The following is a 21,850-nucleotide window of genomic DNA, read 5'->3' on the forward strand; positions in this document are numbered from 1 at the left end:
ATTTCTCCTCTACTGACACTGTCTAATTACTGTCTGTGATGGCCGAGCTTCTTTGCCCCTTTCTTCACCTCCCTACATAACCTTCAATATATCTTGGGGAGGAAGGTAAGGGAATACTATAAAGTTCTGCTCTGAGGCTGCTGACATCGCATCCAAAATGGTAGAGCCTAATAGCAGTCTAAGGGCTTTTAGATAAAAAAAATACATAATATACATTAAATGCACATATAATCTCTTGGTTGGTCAGTGAGCCTGTAAATATCTGGTGTCTGGGGGAAGAGGTGGTTGTAGGTATGGACACTGACTAATTATGTATTTTAGTTAATTCACATAATGCACTGTGTACCCAAAACAGAAAGCATTATCAACCATTGTAAACTGCTCTAAATATTGCCAAGGACATAAGGCAAGAGTGATCCTTATGTCTGTAGGTACCTGTGGATGCTGCTAGCCAGCTGCATTTTCTCTTCTTTTGACTGTCAACTTAGCAAGTTTTTGGATAACATACATAGCTTGTGGGTGGTTAGATAATGCATTCATGACCATTTGATAAAATGTCTATAGTAGCTTTTACATGGGAATGAATCTGGCAATTTCCTAGATCATATTTATCTCACATGTTGGGCTCCTTGTTGGCTGGATTTATAGAAATATACGTTTTAATCTTAAGTTATTATTGCTGTTGTTATCACTGTTATTATTATCGCTATCAATTACCATAGTACAAGTATATCCAGATTTTTGGACATTGTGTTGCATTGGGTGCTGTAAAATATGCATTTTACCGCACCTTACCAAAACACAAAGTGTTTGAAGTGAGCCATACCTATTTACATGCATAGAAGAATGCATGCATCTATAACCAACTCAAACTTGATAATGCTTAAAGTGGAAGAAAAGCCTAACACGATTCTGAAAAATAATCCCCCTCCCTCCTTCTACCTATCCTGCATACCCTGTGTAAAAATGATATGTGCACTTACTCAAAGTGACCCAATTAGTAAGACTAAAAGCACACAATCTTTATTATGGACTTCAGAAAATTAAATAAAAATGAATTAAACACAATTACAATAATTAAAAGAGAAGTATGGGTTTCCTTTTTTTAGCTTCATCCTATTTCCTGTGAGCTGCTAATACATGCAAATCTTCTCAGCCCTCTGAGAAATACACCCTATTTGTTAAGAACAAGGTAAACACCTGTGGGAAGGGTTACAGTCTTCTCTGGATTCTTATGCCGACAATCTTGTCTGGATGAAATTGGAAATATCCTCCTGCGCTTAATACAGGCAAGGTCCCTAGATTGACAGCTGCTGTCACTTTACCTTAAACCATTAAGTAACCAATTATATATCTTAAATTAGTGAAGCGCTAAATTTATAAATCTATATATATATTAAAGTGCCATCAGTGAATAATAGTGCTTTGGTGTTAATAATTCCTTACTAATCAATGGAACACTATAATTGATATTTACCAAATTAACAAACTCATATTCAAAATATAAAAATCAAACTGAATCCATAATATATCAGTGATGGATAATATAATCCGTGAAAAACAATATTTAAATCTACAATAAATTCTTACTTCCCATTCAATATGACCGGAAGTGACGAAATTCCAAACCGGATAGGCGTACCGACGCGTTGCGTCACGTGCGTCGTGACTTCATCAGGGTTAACCCGGTTTGGAATTACGTCACTTCCGGTCACGTGGGGACGCATGTCCGAACGTAGCGGCCATATTGGTTTCCCCTGTTTTCATGAGATACACCTATGGGATGAGGTGGAAGGCTTTTGTAACCAGGAAACAAATGTGAGTGCAACCAATATGTATTATAAGTGTTTTGTATTAAACAATATTACACTATGGGAAGCTCTGTTTGTGTCCTATATGACGTATGAGTGGAGGTGGAGTGGAAACCCTGTGATCCCCTGCTGAGCTACCTGGAAATAAAGATTGGCCATAGAGGAGACCAGTAGTCTTTTGGCCCCTTGAGGGTCAGTGCGGGGAGGTGAGCAGGCACTGCTGCCATTTGAGGATTTGTTTGAGCACTAGAAGTGGAGATCACAGTTTTGTCACAAGTTACACCTGCATGGACTTTTATATATATATATATAATTTATATATATATATTTTTTTTTGTATATGCACATTGAAAGGCTTTTGTTTGTTATATACACTTGTTCACTTTAAATTATTGATTAATAATTTTCACTTTAAATATTGAATGGGAAGTAAGAATTTATTGTAGATTTAAATATTGTTTTTCACGGATTATATTATCCATCACTGATATATTATAAATTCAGTTTGATTTTTATATTTTGAATATGAGTTTGTTAATTTGGTAAATATCAATTATAGTGTTCCATTGATTAGTAAGGAATTATTAACACCAAAGCACTATTATTCACTGATGGCACTTTAATATATATATAGATTTATAAATTTAGCGCTCCACTAATTTAAGATATATAATCTTGTCTGGATACCTCTCCTCTTCTTCTCCTGTGTTTGATTGGTGTCGGCTCTGGGCTGTCTGCTCTCCCCTTCCTCCCCCTTCCTCATCCCCCTGCATCCTCTATCTGCACACTGTGTAGCTGCCTGCTATGCTGCGGTTCTGACATGTGAAGTTCCCAGATAAAAAGGGCTGTGCAGCATAGCAGTGTGCAGATAGAGGGTATCTGTAAGAAAATCCATCTGAGGTGTGTGTTGTGTGGGAGGAAGAAGGAGGGAAAGGAGTGAGAGAGGCTGTGCTGCCTGTACTGAGAGTGTGAGCAGTACAGGGAAGTGAAGAGTCAAATGGGCACAGCTTCAAGAAGAATGGGGAGGGGGAGCTGAAATCGGGGGGGGGGGGGCAGCCCTCCCCAGCACCTCCCTCTAGATCCAGCCACATTGCCTGAACTCTTTTACTGTTCAGGTGTTTGCTTGTTCAGTAAATGTGGCCATATCTCCCAATGGAGGAGGGACAGAAGGAGGGGGTGGATTTCTGAAGTTGTAACTGCCCCCTGTAAACTTTCAAACAGCAAACGGACTATTATAGGGACCTACATGACAGATGAAGTGTCCCTGCTGGGAAAACAAAAGGACAGAGGAAATAAATAACACCTGATTCAGGATTTCGGTAATATTTGTGAATTAACCCATACTTCTCCTTTAACACCTCCACCCAACACTAAAAAGTGACAATGTTGTCAGTGCTAACACAACACCAGAGTCTGGACAAAGAGTGGTAATCATTAGATATTTGCTCCCTTCTTTCACTTCCTGTTTTGGTGAAGACAATTTACTTATTGTCTACTGTGAAAGCTCTGATTGAACCAGAGAGTATATAAGGACCCCTTTGTACTTTCTGAGTTCAGACTCTGGTGTTGTTTTAGCACTGACAACATTGTCACTTTTTAGTGTTTGATAGAGGTATTAATTTATTGTAATCATGTTTCATTCATTTTTATTTTATTTTCTGAAGTCCATAATAAAGATTGTGTGCTTTTAGTCATACTAATTGGGTCGTTTTGAGTCCCTGCTTATTCTGGCGGCTTTCCTCCTGCTCTTTTTGCCTATATGTTTTGTATTGGGTAAGCTGACCCACACCCAACTTGGTGTGATAATGGACTAATTATAATTAGCCTCCCACTTTGGTGTCACTTAGAGGTGACACCACTTTTTGTTTGTACTAAGATCTGTGTTCTTATGGTGTATCACAGTCACGTGATCATGCAACTCCAACTTCCCTGTGTCAGTGAGAAGCTGCTGTAGTGGAGAGGAGTGAGCATCATCAATGGCTGGACCTTGGGAGCCTATAGGTCCCATTATGAATTCACATCCATTGTCAGGTGCTTACTTACACAGGGGAGCCAGGGCTGCAAGATTGAAAAAACTAAGTACACAAATCTTTTTTTACATGTATGCAGGATAGGTAGGAGGAAGGGGGGGGGTAACATTTTTGAGAATAGTTATGTTAGCCTTTACCAAGATGGCCTTTTAAAAAATAATAACCATGTTATTGGTAACAGATTTGTACTGGAAGAAGGATATGTTAATAATGTAATCTGTTACATGAGCTTCATCAGAGAATTTGTTCAGTGATCTGTTTGGAGGTTACAAGATGGTCTTAAAGTGTATCAATAGAAGAAAAATCTCTGCAACATATGTGTATTTCCCTATGCTTTATAACCTTACAAACGTGTAAATAATTAAACAGTGGTAGTTTGGAATCATAATGTATAACCTCTTGCTAAATAAAAACATATCAAACACATCCTTTTATATATATATACTGTGTGTATGTATATATATATATATATATATATATATATAAATATATATATATATATATATATATATATATATATATATATATATATAAATATATATATATATATATATATATATATACAGTTGCAAGAAAAAGTATGTGAACCCCTTGGGATTACGTGGAGTTTTGCATGAATTGGGCATAAAATGTGCTCTGAACGTCATCTAAGTCACAGCAATAGAAGAACACAGTCTGCTGAACATAATACTACACAAACATTAGATGTTGCCATGGTTTAATTGCACATAACATGTAAACATTCACAGTGCAGGGAGGAAAAAGTATGTGAGGCCCTAGCTTAATGACTTCTCCCAGAGCTAATTGGAGCCAGGAGTGAGCCAACCTTGACTCCAATCAGTGTGATGATATTGGATGTGTTGGTGACAGCTGTCCTGCCCTTAAAAAACACACACCTGTTTTGAGTTTACTGGTTTCAAGAAGCACTGTCTGATGTGAACCATGCCTCGCAGAAAAGAGCTCTCAAAAGACCTACGATCAAGAATTGTTGACTTGCATGAAGCTTGAAAGGGTTACAAAAGTATCTCCAAAAGCCTTGATGTTCATGTGTCCACGGTAAGACAGACTGTCTACAAATGGAGAAAGTTTAGCACTGTTGCTACTCTGCCTAGGCGTGGTCATCCTGTAAAAATGACTGCAAGAGCACAGCGCAGAATGCTGCATGAGGTAAAGAAGAATCCCAGAGTGTCAGCTAAAGACCTACAAAAATCTCTGGCACATGCTAACATTTTTGTTGACACATCTACAATAAGGAAAACATTAAACAAGAATGGAGTACATGGGAGGACACCACGGAGGAAGCCATGGCTGTCCAAAAAGAATATTGCAGCACGTTTGAAGTTTGCAAAAGAGCACCTGAATGTTCCACAGCACTACTGGCAAAATATACTGCGGACAGATGAAACCAAAATTAAGTTGTTTGGGAAGAACACACAACACTATGTGTGGAGAAATAAAGGCACAGCACACCAACATCAAAACCTCATCCCCACTGTAAAACATGGCGGAGGGAGCATCATGGTTTGGGGCTGCTTTGCTGCCTCAGGGCCTGGACGGATTATTGTCATTGATGGGAAATGAATTCCAGAGTTTATCAAGACATTTTGCAGGAAAACGTACGACCATCTGTCCGCCAACTGAAGCTCCGCAGAGGATGGGTGATGCAACAGGACAATGACCCAAAGCATACAAGGAATTCAACAAAACAATGGCTGCAACAGCACAGAATACGCCTTCTGGAGTGGCCCAGTCAGAGTCCTGACCTCAACCTGATTGAAATGCTGTGGCATGACCTGAAGAGAGTGATTCACACCAGACTTCCCAAGAATATTGCTACACTGAAACAGTTTTGTGAAGAGGAGTGGTCCAAAATTACTCCAGATCGTTGTGCAGGTCTGATCTGCAACTACAGGAAATGTTTGGTTGAGGTTATTGCTGCCAAAGGAGGGTCAACCAGTTATTAAGTCCAAAGGTTCACATACTTTTTCCTCCCTGCACTGTGAATGTTTACATGTTATGTGCAATTAAACCATGGCAACATCTAATGTTTGTGTAGTATTATGTTCAGCAGACTGTGTTCTTCTATTGTTGTGACTTAGATGACGTTCAGAGCACATTTTATGCCCAATTCATGCAAAACTCCACGTAATCCCAAGGGGTTCACATACTTTTTCTTGCAACTGTATATATATCTTTATATATTGTGACAGACAATCCAGACTCATCAAGGGCATGGTCAGAAAGTTGGGTTGACTGCCTGCAATCTATCTTTTAACAGGGGGTTTAATAGCTGGTCACACATTGGTACACTTGATTAATAACATGGAGTAATGAGAGGATGGGGGGTATATTGATTTGGTCTATGCTAGGAACAGGCTGAGAGTGGGAACTGACCAAACAGCCACGGGCTAAAGATTTACTTTATTGTTTTGTGTTCTGACAACCCCTGCAAGTGGACTTTTGATGTTTTTTTTGTTCTATGGAGAAATAAAGTTGGCAAGAAGCCCTTAAATGCACTTTGATGTAGAGACTATCTTTGATTGTGGCAAAATCTGTTTATTTGTATCTTTTTTGTGAATGTCATTTTGTTGCTCTTTGTATCCTGTGTCTTAACCAGTTGCTTAGCAACAAGGAGGATGACATATTTCCTCTTCCTCTCTGAAATACCTTACATTACTGAGAAATGATAGACCTTATACACAGTAAAAATGATTCTGGGAAGCATCATGTTCATTTTGTGTTTTTATGCACAATGTACACATGTATACTGTATGCATTTTACAAATAATCAATTTTGTGTTCCATACAGGCTTTTCTCTCCAAGCCCCCCTCTTATATGTATTTGCAGGATTTAGAGAGCATATCCAGGTCTGTGGTGGGAAAGCCGAGTCTCCAAGAAAGAGCAACATTTTTTAATGATTTTATTAATCAGTGGCAGGTGACATTGGAAAGATGTTGATGAAAGGGCTGAAAGATCCATCCAGAACCACCTATTAAAATTAAATGAAAGTGAAAGTCTTATGAGCTTGATGCCCATATCTATTGAATAATCTCAAAGGCTATAGCCATACCCCTTTAATCCTCTCTCACTGTTACCCTATTTTGAACACATCCACATGCCACATTATTTCTTTGCAGAGGGTTCCCAGAACATTTTGTCTTTATACCTTGAATGTCTACCTCATGTTCCAAAAGTCTGTGACCAATTGAGGGCACATTAAAAATGGGGACATGATTTTGTAGGTCTGCAATGAATGTTTTTATGGCCATTTAAATACTTTTATATGGAATATAAATATGGAATATATGGAATATAATTTTAACTACCATTGGAAGTTAAAGGGCTGATTGCGTTTTCAATGAATTTTAGTCAGTAGTTGGGGTTCCTCTATTTAAATGCTAATTAACTTGTCTAGCTTGTTCTGGAGCACTGGTTAAAAGGGAAATTATGCTCTCTGGAAATAGAGGAAGGCAGGAAGTGAGATCTCATAGCCTTGTGTTTGTGAAAAACCACAGAGCTGTAGGCAGAAAGGAAGAATGAGCAGCCATGCCTGTGCTCCCTGACTACAGTAAGTGGTAACTCTATCTTGATCATTGTAGAAGCATGCATCAATCATCAGAAATTAATAAAGTCCCAGATTTAAAGTTAAGCACCAATTAGTTGTGTATAGTATTTAGTTAATTGGCACAAAAAATTTGCCAATTCCCATATCTCACCCATCTCAGTCTAACCACCTTACCTAATTTTACAATGCATGCAGAGAACTGCTGCTTAATACTGTGGTGAATGACAGAAAGAGTCTATCTTCTTTAGGTAGGTTTCCTCCTGGCGGAGGTGGAATACACAGGGGGGTCGATTTACTAAAACTGGAGAATGCAAAATCTGGTGCAGCTCTATATAAAAAAACAGGCAGCTTCCAGATTATTTGTAAAGTGATACTAAATGCTCTATTTTTATTTTTTTTAAATAACAAACATGTTATACTTACTTGCTCTATGCAATAGTTTTGCACAGAGCAGCACTGATCCTACTGTTCTTGGGTCCCCTGCTGGAGCTTCTGGCTCCTCCCTCCTTGAGCAGTACGTCCATAGCAATACACTTGCTATGGGGGCACTGGTGGGTGCTTGCACCCAAGCCCCGCTCTCTGAATCCATAAGACACAGCAGAGAACCCCACCCCCGCTCCCTTCTCACTGGCTGTGACTGACAGCAATGGAAGCCAATGGCTCCCACTGCTGTGTCTCAGCCAATGCAGAGGGAGAGACGTGGGAGAGCCAGGGCTCCTGTGCACATTGCTGGACCAAGATCAGGCTCAGGTAAGTATTAAGGGGGCTGAGGGGGCTTCTGCACACTGAAGGTTTTTTTACTTTCATGCATATAATGCATGAAGGCAAAAACCCTTCAGCCTTTAGAATCACTTTAATTGAACAAGCTAAAGTTAGAAGCTAATTGGCTACCATGTACAGTGGCACCAGATGTTGCAACTAACTCTTGTCAGAAAATAAATGTTTTCTAACAGGAGGTGAGCATATATTTATTATATGCCTAAACTTGTGTAAATAGTTAAGGGTTAGTTGCTTGTGTATGGATGTGAATGGCTAGAACCACTGGTTCTGTCTTTGCCTTTTAACCCATTAAACAATCTGCACACTTTTCTTAAAAGACAAGTTTTTTGGGTGGAACATGTAACATGTTCCCAATGCTGCAGCCAGTGCCTGATCCCCTCCCCCCTCCCTGTGACAGCAGTATTGGGGGAAGTTCCCCATACAAGCTGTTACTTTTTAAACAGAGCACGCCCGTGCAAGTCTCTGCCCACACGGTCACGTCATTCATTCACAGAGTTCTGTGAATGAATGAACTACAAGTCCCGACATCCTTAGCGGCTGTCAGGTTGTAGTTCTCAATGAACAACCACGGCACTGTGGAGCGCCCTGGTAGTTCATTGATTCTTCCTGTCAGCATATCTGCTTGTCTGTACATCCCATACAGGCAAGCAAATATACTGACATATCTGCAGGAGACCTGCCTGACCTCCTCCTGTAACCAAAAATAATAAATGCACATTTTTTAGCCTGCAAAAAAAATGGGCATTTATTATTTTTTGGTTAAAAGGTGAATTTATCCTTTAATTCTTTAATCCAGTAAAGATATCCCTTTTACATCTTATTTTACATAAATGCCAGTATTCCTTTAAAGATTGCTGTACAACCTAAGGCAAATTTTAACCAAACCAAAGCAAAGTCTTAGTTTTTGGACCTGTGAACTTGAGAAAGAGTGGAGATGCTTGTGACCATTGTCCTAATATCCCTGTGTATGATGAGAATTGAGCATATATAGGGTCCACAGGGCAGGGATGGCTTGTTTTGGATATTACATACAGTATATTACATATTATATACATGTATAGTATATTACATCTCTGCAATACATGCACATGCAAAGCAAGCTTGCAAAAGCTGAATAATACCTGATGATCTGCCATAAATTGTGTGCTCCTAACATCCTGTAGTGAGCTTAAAACACAGTGCTTCTTCTAGATTTAATTCCAAAACAAGCCATCCCTGCCCTGTCCATATTTCACATTTACCTCTGGCACAACTTTAAAATGGTGATACATTTAATTTACTTAGACCAGTGTCAGAGAGACCCTATGGACCTCCTGAATCAGTTGCCATTTGGAGCTGTGACTTCTGAAACCCCTGTTACTAAGCTGATGTATTAATGTACTACAGAAAATGATTTCAGTATTTCAGCCTGATCTAATAAATGTCCACCAATATGCTAGAATGAAGTTGTGAAAGAAATGTTCTAGCATTAACTATAAAGTAAATGACTCTTGCATGAATACTTATTTACGTAATTAGCTTTGATTTACATAATCCATCTCTAGCCACTGTCTTGCCCAGGTCTCTACCAACAGATTAAATAGGTCATTATCTAGTGTGTGGGCTGAAATATTTTATCCATTTACATCTCTCGTTTACATACACTAAATACTTTTAAGCCACCATTTTGAAACAAATCATCTTTGATATAGATAACTTTCTATCTAGATTAGAGATCAAATTTGACTTAGGCCCTTAGTCATATACGCTAAATAACATATATGAGAAAAATATGTGCCAGCTCCCATGTCTCATCCATCTCACTCTAATCACCATGACTAATTTTACAATGCACGCAGAGAACTGCTGCTTAATACTGTGTTGATAGATAGAGAGAATCTATCTGCTTGAGTTGGATTTCCACTGGGCGGAGGTGGAATACACATGGGAAACGCAAGTTCTTTCATCTATCTAACTCTCGTTTGAAAACAAGTGGGGGGGGGATCTCTGATGGCATACATAACTCTTCTGTTTTGTAATGTCTAGTAATATTACTATGTTGTCAATAGTCATTAACCCATTAGGAGACAGTCATTTAAACTAGCAAATAGAGGCATAGTCCCATGCTCTGTTGCCCAACTAACACAGGAACCTGCATGTTTAGTAAGCAATGGAATTTTTTGAAGGTTTAACATTTTGGATCACTCAGTTTTGTAGGAATGCTATGTGCTGAGCTACAGCATCCTTTAGGTATAAAAACAAGCTTGGGGAGAAAAAATCAAGCTCCTCAGTATTTTATCAGGGGGACACTGTCATTAATTAAAACATTGCAGGTATAAGCACAATAAAATGAAACAAATATTTTACTTTCTGTGTTCTTCTGTGCCATAAATTATTTATTTTCTCCACTTGCAGTGTGCCCTAATAGTGTATTCCCCTAACAGTTGTTTGTGCATTCAGGGAAATACACTGTATGTGCATGAAAATGCTGATGTATAAGTCATCTGTGCTTACACAAGTACAGCCGATTATAGTCATTTACTTGCAAGGGCAACTGTATGCAGTACTTGCAGATGCCTGGGTGCAGGAAGATACTGGTGGTTTTACACTGAAGGATTTAAGAGGAAGAGAACATTTGAGCACTCCAGGAAGAGTCAATTCCCTACACAGCCAACGTTCATCCTCTCACCTTCCATTTATAGCCTTTTTCTGAGAGTGACTATTTACTGTCTGTGCTGGGTTGCCCCACACATCCACCCCCTTACTCCCCTGTTTGCTTCTATGCATAACCCTTTATGCAGCTTCCAAGGAACAAGTGAAAAAAAATACTATAGAGTGTCACTTGAGAGCAGGGGCAGACTGACAACTCATGGGGCCCCTGGGCAATAGGGGATCATGGGGCCCCTGTGTCCTTGCCCAAACTCAAAAAAGCCTATGAAAAAGGTACCAGGGGCAACTCATGGGGCCCCCTACTGACCCCGGGCCCTCGGACACCCTCCCCTGCTGGGGCGCGCGTTCTTCATAAAAGAACAACTTGGTCAACACCGCGCTACGTGACTGTCTGCAATAGGGAGTGTAGACATTCAATAGGCTGACGCGTTTCGGGGACTTGCCTCTTCCTCAGCGCAAGCTGTTCTTTTATGACATGCCTTTGACTTTACTGTTGTTTGTGAGTACAACGCCTACTTTTATTTCTTATTATACATTTTTTATGGTAATGCATTAGGCCCGTGCGCCCTCTGTTTGAATTTTCTTCATACAGTTAAAACATCTAATGTGAGTACACCGTATTATGCATTAAAGCAGAGCTCCACCCAAAAGGGGAAGTTCCGCTTGAAGTCTTTGTCCCCCTCTGCCCATTAACCTCCCTAGCGGTCTGATTATGTCAGTATTTCTGTGCTCAAAGCGGTACATTTTTTGCATGGAAATATGTCATTTTTTTTTGTAGGCCTGCAATTTGTAGGAATAACTCACTGAAATCTGTCTGAATAAGAGTCTAGTAACCATCCCGGGTATGATAAAATTTGAAACACAAAATCATAAATTATAATATAATAAATAATCATAAAAAATAATAATATAATAATAATAATAAATTTAATTCAATAATATAATTGATTCGCACCTCGCTGAGCTTAGTTGCAAAACCGTTTTCAGTGTCTGATGACGAATTTCCTCACAAATCATTATCACTCAATTTTGCAAGTGGTTCTGATTTACTATCGCTGTTCTCTAGCTGGTCTAAAACCGCTTTTGACCTAAAGGGACGCTTTTTGGACACCATGGACTTTTCTCAGTTTCAAGGCAGAAAGAACAGTAAAAATGCAGGCAGGGCACAGGACAAAGCACTAGGGATAAAATGTATGTGAAATGGTTTGATACGGTAATGTTATACTATGTGATTTTAGTGTATTTAGTGACATTTTTAAAAAAATTTAATTTCCCGCCGGTTCCGTCCCCCCGTATTTCCTGACGCTCGCAGGGAACGGAACCCGGAATACGGATGCCGGCATCAGCTGGAGGAGATGGCTGGGGACGCTGCAGGGAGAACTTCATGGGAGCAAAGGACAAGGTAAGTGCAAGAGGGATCCCAGAGCAACGCTGCAGTGTAATCCCGAGTGTAGCTCAGGGTTACCGCTTCTGGTACTGAAAGTTAACCCCGAGCTACACTCAGGAATACCGCCAGGGGGGTTAAGGATTGGCACTTTTGGGGAGAAGGGGTACCAGCTCCCACTTCCGCTGTGATCGCCCAGGAAGCAGAATTTGTCCTCCCCCTCTCTCCCCGTAGTCTTCTGGGACATGAAGACTATGAGGCCATTCACAAAACGCAGCGCTTCTCACACATGTGGAGTGGGCACTCAGCTGTGAAGCCACAAGCTGTCACAGCAGGGTGTCCACACTGAATATGCTGGAGCCAGGGAAAGAAAACAGCCGTTGAAACCAGGCATGGTGAGGACACTGCTGGACTGAGGGACAGGTCAGTGTCTGTATTTTAAAAGTCAGCAGCTACAGGTTTTGTAGCTGCTGACTTTAATTTTTTTTTTTTTCAGTTGGAACTCCGCTTTAAGGAAGTGAACTGGATAATTAGCATGGGTAACAGCTACCTTTTCCATTTCCATCAGTTTTCCACAGACCTATGCTTGTTTAATAAAATAACAGATTGTGATGTACAAACTGTTAGCGCTATATAAATCCTGTATAATAATATAGCAAATAGCCTTTTGAATGCATGACTATGCCACTGCATAGTTATGTTTAGTTAAGAGCATTTCCATATTGCTGTATAGTTTACTCTATAGGGCAGCACTGGGTTGGACTTTCATAGCTGTTTTTTGTTTTTGCAGCACAGGTAGAGTCTACAAAATTACTTGTGTAATTTAGTCTTTAAGCTGATTAACTTCAGAAACGTGGATTAAAACAAACACAAACTATGGACCTCATTTATCAGTGTCTGAAAAGGAACTGTTATTCAGTAGCAACCAATCTCTTCCAACTGGCATGTTTCCAGGTCAGATTTGAAGTGAAGGGAGAAATCCGGGGAGAAATTTCACACAGAATTCCACAACATACTTATTTTTTCATTACAGTTCAAGCAGCTAGTGTTTTACTACAATTCAAGTTGGAAACAGACTGTTTTTTATTTCAAACTAGCCTAAGCTCATAATACTAAGGTAGTGAAATAACCCGAAAAAGAAAGTAAATGACCTAGAAATGTATTTAGTTAGGATTTCTGACAGTGGATATGCTAATGATTGCTGTTCAGCTTTCTCACTGGGCTCAAAACTGCTATAAGTGTCCTGATCCTCAATGCCAGCTCAAAGAGGCCTCACATACTTTGCTATATCCCCATAGAGACTCTATAGACAGCTTCTAATTCTAGGTGCAACCAAGTTCCTACCAAGAGCAGGAGTGGAGCAAAGACAAAATATAGAAGTGGTAGGCAACCAATCATACAGTATTTTACAAAAGATGTAAAAAGGAAATCAAGATCACAACATTTTAAAACAGAGATCAGGTTGTGAAAGAAAATAAAAAAAATGGTTCAATACAATATTAGTAAAATGGTCAGCTCTGAGTATGTAATCCATTTACAAGATAACTCAAGAGTTGGTAACTGGGGACAAAGAGAGAGCAAATCTAATAAATACATTTTTCAACTCTGTGAATATAAAGGAAAATGGTGACACTCAAGTCCATAATGGAGATAGTAATGCCACAGCCCCAAGTGAACCACAACGGCTTAAAATTGGCATGGTCCAGACAAAATAAAGGTAAATAAAACACTTATACCAAATGTCTTTAAACAGTTGAGCTCTTTTTCTTCAAAGCCATTGTTTATAATTTTCAGAGACAATTTTATGACTGGCTTGGTATCAATGGATTGGTGCAAGGTGTCCATGTTTATTTTCACTTTAAAAAGCTTGTTTAGGGCATGCTGGAACTATAGATGTGATCCACCTAGATGACATCACTGCCACAAGCTTTACATTCCATAAAGAATATTCCCCACGTGGATCTCACTACCAGTTGATACTAGATATCAATTGTATCATTTTGAACTGAGGAAGTAGCAATTTAAATCCATGACACGTTTTATTTTAGATGTTTAACTAAAGCAGACGACTCGTGCCTATCCTTTGAACAACCACTTCAGGTACCTCTGGCAATCGAACCACCTACGAGCTCTTTTTGCAAGGACTCCTTGTACTGGAACTATAGATGTACCTGCTGTCAGTGCTGTATAAACTGTATGTAGCATCAGCTATATACGTATATCTTGTTGTGTGCTGGCAATGGTACTTGGACTTCCCATGCCATTCCTGGAACAAAATTGGGTTGGGCTGAGAGCTGCTTAGCAAATCACCGGAAGCCTTGTATTTTATCAATGAATACACAACTTCCTCTGACTGACTGAGGTGGAGATTGTGATGTCATACACCCGCCTCTCCATTTGTGTCAGAGGAAACCTTGCATTCATTCATAAAACACAAAGCTTCCTGTGAAAGGCTGAGCAGTCCCCGTACCACTACTAGAACACAGTACACTACATAAAGTTTCTACATACAGTTTATACAGCACTATCAGTGGGTTAAACTGTTAGTTAAAGAAAATTGTTTGTTTGGGCCATCTTGACCCAAGCAAACTATTTAAAATGAAATTAAACATAGAGTTAGGCTTTAAGAAGTGATCACATCTTTGCCAAGTAACTACAGACCTAGAAGATTAACTTCTATAGTCAGGTAGATATTTGAGATCGTGATAAAGGACATCATACAGTAGAAGAGAAATACTTATCATGGGGCACTTCTTAGGAAAGAACTTGTAAATGCCTGAAGAACCACTCCCAATTAACACAGAAAACACAAAGGGTGTACTTATAAAGGGTTCACTGGCAAATTTATCCTATGAATCCTTTGCTGACATTTGCCCAATTAAGTTTTTTACAGCATTTGCCTAGCACTACAGTCACATTCATCCTATTTTACAATAGGATGAATGACAACCAGGCAGATACAGCAGCCTTTAAAAAAAAGCAGTTTTATATAATCTGTACTATATATATTCAAAAAAGTTTATTTGGCCCATAGGCAAACTTTGATACTCTTTGACAGTTGCATTGGCAAAGTGGGGCATATTGACCAGGGTGGGTCTAAATCAGGTGACATTTATTTAAAAACAGGTTAAAGAATGTAAGTTGAATGTGCAGGGAAAGAAACATTTATCCATTTTTGAAAGAGAAGTATGGCCGAAGTTCTTTAGGCCATACTTCTCTTGTGAGTCACAGGAGCACACTTACTTTTGCTTTCCTGTGACCCAGAAGCAACAGAAGGTGGGCTAAAGCCCACTGTTCACTGACATCACAAAGCCACTGCAGATTCTGGAAGGATTCTGACAGTATTGTCAGGATCTACCCAGCTGCTTTATTGACATCTGCCTTTTATTGTCCAGCTAAAAAAGTATCACGGACAGTACTCAATTGTTCCAGTGTCCAGCTAAGAACTGAAGCCATCTGAACTTGCCACCTCTCTAGTCTGGTGCTTCAAGTCAGCACTGGAGGGGCAAAGTGGAGAGTGGTGACTAACAGTCACTGCTGTCCACTCTGAGAAGACTGAGAACTGAACGATATGTGATCATGTGAATGCTCAGTTCTCTTAGTCAGCGAGGGACAGCTGAAGCATCAGGTCAATGCTGAAGCATCAAGGTGAGTATGTATGTTTGTTTTTTTTATATACCCCATACTTTCCCTTTAACTGTAAAATCTAAATCTAAGAACAAAAGCATCATGTATTCTGTCTTGCCAGTCTTTAAATGTAATGGATTTTTTTGTTTCATCAGTTTCATCTTAAAGGCTTGTTTTCCTTTATCTTCACCTTGTTATCCTGCCAGTAACACATTTCCTGTCTTAGGATAAAAAGGCACATACATTGTACTGTATGTATGGAGGAGACTACACCTTTTCATACCATTGCAGGGTCTTCACTGTTGCACAAGCAGATAGTACAGGAAGTGATGATCTCACAAGATTTTTTGGGAAGATCAAACCATCATAACAAATGTATATATTTAACAAAAAGCAGCAAATAATAGAAGTGCATTGTAAATGCTTGCACATACTTTAAAAAAGGGTAAATGTTACTCCAGAGACCTTTTCCTATTCAAGAACAGATGCCACAAAGGGGTTGATTTACTAAAACTGAACCATTCAGACTCTGGTGCAGCTCTGTACAGAAACCAATCAGCTTCCAGGTTTTTTGTCAAAGCTTAATTGAACAAGTTGAAGTTAGACACTGATTGGCTACCATGCACAGCTGTGCCAGATTCTGTGTGCTCCAGTTTTAGAAAATCAACCCCTAAATATCAAGAAATGTAATTTTTTATGGCTAAGTTGATAGAAAGGATGAATGATCACCATAGAATTTTGGGTAAATTTTGGATAATTGTTAAGCAAATTGCCCAGCACTTCTTTAATTAAAAAATTCTTTATATTAGTTGGCCATTTTGAAACATTGCTAAGACAACCCATCTAATACAGTAATATGGAAACCATAGATAGATACACCTGAAAAAGTAAACAGCATTCATTGTAGCAAGTATACCAGTGATATTAACAATGCAGTACTGTTGCAAGCTCAGAATTTAGTGTTTCGCCCTCCTAGAAATCAGAGTATAAAAACCACAGAATCAATACAATTTTTAACATAACATTTTTTTTTTATAGCTATGGTCAACAATGCCGACAAGGTAGCATTAACAAGATTACAGCTGCTCATCCTTGGCATATCTATGGTTACGGCTATGGCTAGCTGCTCTAGAAGTGCAATGCAATTTATAAAACTCCTTATACATTTCAGTTGTCAGATAACACACAAAATTGATAAGAAATCAAAACAGCTTACAAGTGTTGTCGCACTGAGAATTTTTAGCTTTGTATATTTTACATTTTGATAGCATTTCAAACACAAAAAAAGCAGTAAAACAAGGCTGCAATATTTCACAGCTGCTTTTAAGATCCTTTATCACTGTATTACATTCTTTTTTCAAAGGTCTCTTTGTTTCCTCAGTACATATAAGGAACTATCTAAGACCACCTGGTTGCTGTGGTATGCATTGGTGTATTTAGGTTTTGTGCTGCCCTAGGCAACACAAAAATCGTCTGCCCTCATGGACATGGACCAGCACCAACCCCCACTCCCCTTCCCCCTCCCGATAGAGAGAAAGACACTTATCTTCATCTCCGGACATCCCCAGGAATGAGAGTCTGGCTCTACATACACCATCAAGCAGCCCGCAGCCTCTCTCGGATCCCACCTGGTTCACATGGAGCACGTATCCCTTCTTTCATCTCTTCCTCTGGGGGGGAGGTGCTGCCCCCCTGAAAAATGGCGTCCTATGCAAGTGCCTTGTGGTAAATACGCCCCTGGTGGTATGTGTTAACATACTGTAGGGAGGTTGTCCTTGCGCACAATGAATGTGTGCAAATTATATCTTGGGATTAATTTAAGTTCCTAAGCAAATCATTCTAGAGATGCCACATCTCTGTATGCAGTCTCCATATATTTCTTAAGTCTAATTAGATCCAATCTAGCCCCTGTTGAAGTGGGCATTGCACCTCTACCTCTAATATGTAAAGAAATGTATGGTGCTCATTATTATTATGTAACTTAAGTTGCTTACTGGTCAACCATGCTGCTCACCCCAACAAGCCTGTTATTATTGTTGGTGACTCCATGATGCATGGCAGGTCCTTGGTTGATTGACATATTTTTCTATTATTCTCAAATTGGTCCAAAGGTGGTAAATTTGCACAGTGCCACTCATGAGGATCACTGCCACATATACAAATAAATTACTGTGTAGGCATATGTCATCAGATCATGGATGACTTCTCATTAACTTTGTCCTCTGAGCTGCCTCCATTTATTAAAAGAACTTGGAAACAATGCAAGTATTAACTTATCAAAAGGCCCTACAAAACTTCAGGCAAACAGCTAAATACAAAGTTGCAATAAATATATAGTAGCAGCCGTGCTAGAAGGAACAGACAACTTTGTGACCTGTAATTTCTCTACTACCATTAAAGTGTTACTAATCCCAGGACCCTGCATTCACTATATCTGGTCTCCCACAGGACACAGCACATGGAAATGCAATTATTTTAGTAAATATATTAACTGCTAAAGACATTTTCTCATCAGAAGTTACAGCAGTCTTGTGGCTTCTAAGAGTGTCCAGCCAAGCACTAGCTAAAGCTTGTAGGAGGAGCTTGTAGGAGGAGTTTTCTTTGTGCTCTGGGGTTCCTTGAGGTTTCTTCAGGGGTGCCTTGGTAAAATGTCTAAAAATTGCCCAAAACTGTATACAAGACAGCGGGTGGAACAAGCCTGTCTTTTAGTTACACAAAGCCACAGATTTTCATGTGTGCACCATTACGACCTTCTAGCCACCGGTGTCCTGACAACCAATGAAATCATCAGTTGATAAGGAGGATATCAGCTGCCTGCACAGCATCCTAGTTTGACCCTCCCCTGCCCCTTTCCATCAGTGCTGGGGTCACATTAGCACATTAACTGATGGAGAAAAACTGAGGGAGAAGAGAAACATTGATATACTACTCAGTACCAGTGTGCAAAAGTGTGCTTTGGAAGAATAAATCACCTCCAATGTTGGGTGTCTTACATATGTGGATGTTGCTGCATTATATAAAACTATTAAAATAGATTTTCACATTTTAGAATGGGGTGCCTCGGGACTGTCTATAATTTTAAAGGGTGCCTCAGGACTTCTCATAATTTTAAAGGGTGCCATAGGACTGTCCATAAATTTAAAGGGTGCCTTGACTGAAACAAGGTTGAAAACACTGCTCTCGGAGTATGCAAAACCCCTGACCTCTGTCTGGACAGTGCTGATTGGCCCTGTGCTGATCACATGCACTCTCCCAAGAAAAAAAAAACCTCTCTAGCAATACACACCAAACTGAGCATCTACGGTTCATTTTTTTTTATTAGGGATAAGAGTGGTCAATTAAACAAGGGGAGGAGCAGAGCAATCAGGATCAAACGGTCTTTTTACACAATGCAGAAGATTAACCCATTTGGTCCCACAGTGAGTATAACAAGCATGCTTTACTGCATATGCAGGCTGATTTTACTGTTGTGGGTTTAGTAACACTTTAAGCAATACAATTTGACCGACTTCCTGACCTCAGCCTATGACTGAAAATTGAAGGAGCAGCAGCAGACTTGTGAGGTGAGCTCTTTCCTCTCTCCTTTGGTCAGGCTGCTACTTGTTAACACATATAGCAAAACTTTATTGGCCATCCCCTCCTTATCCCAGTCTACATTCTACTGTTTGTCAGATTACAAGAAGCAGATATCAAGGCAGGTTCCAGTACTTATATAGGATATACTGTATAATATATAACTTTAATGACTGAAGATACATAACTGCATTTAGAGTCCAATTAAACATTAAAGCCTGCAGCCAAAAAAAACCCACATTAATCAGCAGAAAAGACATAACTTACAGTCAGTAGGATATGTCCCTTGTGCTGGTACCTCTTCTCTTAATTGAATTCTTCTCCGTTCATGCCCTCCCCCCACTGCTTTAAACTTCTGGTGCTCTGGGTTCAAACAAATGGAGGGATTTCATAGTCTCTCATCAAAAGAACTTGAGCAAAGCACCCTTTCTGCCCAGCTCCTCCATTTGTTGAAGCAGTTCTACATCCTCTATGAATAAAACTGGATCTAAGAATGGAGGATGAGTGGATGATTGATATATCCACCCCTTCATCGATAGATCACTTTCCATTCATGGAAGCTGTTGTACGGCTTTTATAAATGTGACAGCTATGTGGAAAGGGAGGGCATAGTCGGCTTTGTTGATGGGATTGCCTCATGACAGCACCTTAGTTCAATGAACCCCTGGATCACCATAAGGTTAGGGCAGGGGGGCATGAATGGAGGAGAATTTCAACTAACAGAAGAATCAGCACAAGGCATACATCCTACTGACTGTAAGTTATGTCTCTTGTGCTGATTTTTCTGTTTTCTATTTAGCTGCACTTAGGCTTTGACATTAAATCAACTAAATGCATTCTAAGGGAATAAAAGCAAAAGGTTCACTGTCACAGACTGTTTTCTTTCTTAAGCAGCCATAGCCTAAATAGAAAAGCCTGTACCCTGCCATCTGGTGCAGAGTGGGACCCTCTCTGTTGAGAAGCAGTGATTTTTTTTTTTTTGCAGAGTTCTGACATGCCTCCTGCTAAGTCAGAACAAGACAGCGGGGAGCATGAGCTTTGCAGATTGTAGAGCTATAGATCTGACTCCATAGAGGGCGTGCCAAATCTTAAACGGGAGGTTCGTTTAGGATTTAGTTATATTTTATTTGCAGTAAGTTCAGGGAAAAAGAAAGAAAAAATATAAGTTAAACCTAATACTGTACATTTTTAAGGCACATGAAATAAATGTGTCAACAAAAGCTATAGTGATATAGGCTAGAAGAGTACAGGTGGCTTCAAGAAGACCTGTATTGTAGAAGCCGTGGCCAAAAAAGGCACGCAGAGGTCAAAGAACTAATGTTAGCTGATCTTTTGTTTAATGACTTACTTACCATACCTTGTACCACACATGGGAGTTATTTACTAACGCTACATGGTGCAAAATCTGGTGCAGCTCTACATAGAAACTAATCAACTTTCAGGTTTTATTGTCAAAGCTTAATTGAACAAGCTGAATTTAGAAGCTGATCGGCTACCATGCACAGCTGCACCAGATTCTGAATGCACCAGTTTTAGTAAATCTCCCCCATTGTCTCTGTGTGGGGTAGCCATATTGATAGAGGAGCAGGACTTTGCTTTCTCATGTCCCACCCTAGTGGTGATCTGATGACTGTTGGGACAAATCATCAAGAATCAACAGGATAAGAAGAGGAAGCCCATAACCTCGCAATGATTCAAGTAAAGCAGAGCAATTATTTCATTACTCATTTTATTATTATTATTATTATTATACAGGATTTATATAGCGCCAACGGTTTGCTCAGCGCTTTACATTATACTGGGAGACAATACAGTAACAATACAGTTCAATACAAGAGGGAATTGAGGGCCCTGCTCCTTGGAACTTACAATCTAAGAGGGAGGGGTGAGTGGTACAATAGGTAAAACTGTGGGGGATGGAGTGGTAGGCAGCATAGAGGATTCCAGTATTACCAGAGGGCAGGATAGGCTTCCCTGAAGAGATAGGTTTTCAATGAACGCCTAAAGGTAAGTAGAGTAGGTGATAGTCTGATATATTGGGGTAGAGAGTTCCAGAGGATGGGTGACGCCCTGGAGAAGTCTTGGAGACGAGCATGGGAGGAGGAGATAAGGGAGCTAGAGAGTAGGAGGTCTTGCGAGGAGCGGAGTGTACGGTTCGGGTGATATTTAGAGATAAGATTGGATATGTAAATTGGGACAGTGTTGTGGATGGCTTTGTATGTCATAGTTAGTGTTTTGAATTTTATCCATGGGGCAACTGGGAGCCAGTGGAGGGATTGGCAGAGAGGGGTGGCAGATACAGAACGGTTAGTGAGGTGGATGAGTCTGGCAGCAGCGTTCATGATAGACTGAAGGGGGGATAGCCTGCGATGAGGTAGGTCAATGAGGAGGGAGTTACAATAGTCGAGGTGTGATATGACAAGGGAGTGA

The 21,850-nt window shown here is 39.8% G+C and overlaps 1 protein-coding gene across 3 annotated transcripts in view; it reads right to left on the minus strand.

Annotated features, from left to right (window-relative positions):
- Positions 1-21,850, minus strand: part of CSMD2 (CUB and Sushi multiple domains 2) — a 1,275,366-nt gene that overhangs the window by 1,102,512 nt on the left and 151,004 nt on the right. The window lies entirely within an intron of this gene.

The sequence above is a fragment of the Staurois parvus genome, unplaced genomic scaffold, assembly GCF_062004578.1.
Source record: "Staurois parvus isolate SC_StPar_1 unplaced genomic scaffold, SC_StPar_1.0 ptg000145l, whole genome shotgun sequence".
Classification (NCBI taxonomy): Eukaryota; Metazoa; Chordata; class Amphibia; order Anura; family Ranidae; genus Staurois; species Staurois parvus.